The sequence below is a fragment of the Mastomys coucha genome, unplaced genomic scaffold (genome assembly GCF_008632895.1).
Source record: "Mastomys coucha isolate ucsf_1 unplaced genomic scaffold, UCSF_Mcou_1 pScaffold21, whole genome shotgun sequence".
NCBI lineage: Eukaryota > Metazoa > Chordata > Mammalia > Rodentia > Muridae > Mastomys > Mastomys coucha.
The window spans coordinates 78,936,887-78,939,386 of record NW_022196904.1 but is presented as its reverse complement, the minus strand read 5'-3'; the positions used below and the strand labels follow the sequence as shown (position 1 = coordinate 78,939,386).

At 42.3% G+C, this 2,500-nt stretch overlaps 1 long non-coding RNA gene across 1 annotated transcript in view; it reads left to right on the top strand.

Moving 5' to 3' along the window:
- Window positions 1–1,617: 1,617 nt before the first annotated feature.
- The window catches only part of LOC116100644, a 42,869-nt gene continuing 41,986 nt past the window's right edge, over window positions 1,618–2,500 (top strand). The window contains exon 1 of the long non-coding RNA XR_004122678.1: window positions 1,618–1,683. This is a non-coding gene — a long non-coding RNA (uncharacterized LOC116100644). The remainder of the gene's footprint in view (window positions 1,684–2,500) is intronic.

Here is a 2,500-nt window from a genome sequence, read left to right as displayed (position 1 = left end):
GAATAACTATACACAGGACTCAAGAAGACTCTAATAAAGTTAGGAAATCAATTCAATACCTAGACAAGAAAGTTATCTAAATGCACGAGACAGTAACCTAGAAAAGAAATTCAAAACATAGAAGAAAAAGATGAGCAAAGGAGCTAGGCAGTGGTGGCACAGGCCTTTAATCCACTCAAGAGGCAGAGGCAGGTAGATCTCCGAGATCAAGGCCAGCCTGATCTACATACATAGTGAGTTCCACAACAGCCACAGGTACACAGAGAAACCATGCTTCAGAAAGAAAAAAAAAATGAGCAAGGAAATATTGACTCTGCTGTGGTTTGAATAAGAAGACCTCTCACTGGCTCATATACTTGATGCTTAGTCATCAGGGAGTGGCACTATTTGAGAAGGATTAGGATGTATGACTCTATTAGAGGAAGTATGCCACTGAGGGTGAGTTTTGAGGTTTCAAATGCTTATGCTAAGCCCAAACTCTCATCTACAGATCAGGATAGAGCCCTCAGCTATTGCTTCAGCACTATGCCTGCCTGCCACGATAGTATTGGACTAAGCCTCCAGAACTACAGTAAGTCCCCAGTTAAATGTTTTTTTATGTGAATTGTTGTGGTCATGGTGTCTTTTCACAGCAATATAACAGTGACTAAGACAGGCTCTAAAAAAAGAACAGAACAGAAATTCTGGAAATGAAAAAAATATCAAAATTTAAAACATAGTAAGGCTGGAGAAATGATTTGGCAGTTCAAAGCGCTTTGCCACATAAAGGCTGATAACCTGAGTTCAATACCAGAGACCCACATAAAGTTACAAAGAGAGAACTGATACTTGAGAGCTGAGAATCATCATCTGATGTTCACATCATGCCAGTACACACATCTCTCTCTCTCTCTCTCTCTCTCTCTCTCTCTCTCTCTCTCTCTCTCTCTCTCACACACACACACACACACACACACACACACACACAGAGCAAGGGGGATCGTTAATAGACATGACAAAGAAAAGCGGAGCAAATTTCAGGGCTGGATGACAAGGTCAATATAACAATTCATTCAGACCAACAAAAGAAAAGTTGGAATAAGTACACAGGGACAAGAAACTTGGAGTTTCTCCAAGATAATTAAAGCTAATACAAAAAAACTCAGTTTGAACATTTGTAGTTTGTGTGTTTGAGAACAAAGTCTTACTTTGTAGTCCAGGCTAGCCTTGATCTTACCACAAACCTTTTATCTCACCCTGCTGAGTGCTGCATTATAGATGTATGCCACCACACTCAACTATATTCCTAGGTCTTGATAATATGTACTGAGTATCTAAACACCTAAGTTTTCCTCCAGCCTCTGTAGTTATGAGAAAGTGATCTGTCATACACTCTTTTGTAAGTTATTTTACCCTTGTGGGCTGGCAATGCGTAGATCACAGAGAGTTCTAGAAGTAGCACATTTGCTTTCTCTTTGAGCTCTACATCAATCTGTTGGACATCAGACATGCCCAAAGTGACCAGCCAGTGCTATCGAGATCTGTTCTCCTTTCTAGAAAAAAACTTCAGAGATATGGGACAGGTTCTGTGTTTGGATATCTACTGCCCCTCCTTAAATGCTCAGGCAGGAATATGGAGGAGGGAGAGAAGCACGTTTCTCACAACTCCTGTCCAGTTGACTCACCTGCCCCCTTGCCTGTCAGGTAAGCCTTGCACCCATTTCTGTCATAGTAGAAACAAGACCATTTTTCTCAGAGGGAAAGCAGCATGTGACCTAATAATCAACAAATGTACATACATTGTTATGTGGGAAGGGGATCTATGCAGCACCCTGGTGTTGTAGGACATAAATCAGCCAGCTTTGCTGAAGCCAACACTCCAAGCAGAGGTAAAAAGATGTGTGAGGGTGATGCATGCTTCATAGTGAAGTATGTGGGTAGTAAGCTGCTTGTCAACAGTTGCTGTGTAAATATTTTCTCAGGCATCTCTAAGGATTGACTGTGCTAGGTCACAGACCCTTTGGCCGTTTTTCTGTCTCCCAGAAACTAGGCCATGGCTCTCCCCTGTAGTCTGTCTGTTAGGACAAAGGACTGTCAGGTGTAATGCTGTGCCTGTCACTCGTACTCAGAACTTGGCAGAGACGGGGCTTTGAGATCCCCACCCTGCTGTCTAGGACAAAGACAACATTAAACTGTGGTCCCACCCAGCGCTTGCCTCCATGACTGCTGGCTAGGTGGTCTGATATGTGGCTTTCCTATGTCCCCTGAAAACATGCTTTTATAGGTGACCTAGGTTCAATTCCCAGAACCCACATCGTGGCTCACAAACATCTGTAAGTCTAGTTCCAGGGAACCTGATGCCCTCTCTTGACTTTCAAGGACACTAGGCATGCATGTGGGGCACAGACAGATAGACAGACAAAATACTAGTATACATAAACTAACCAAATAAATCTTTAAAAAAAAACTTGTAAGACACAGAATGTACTCTGCTCTCTGGATTTAAATTTAAAGCTCTCTC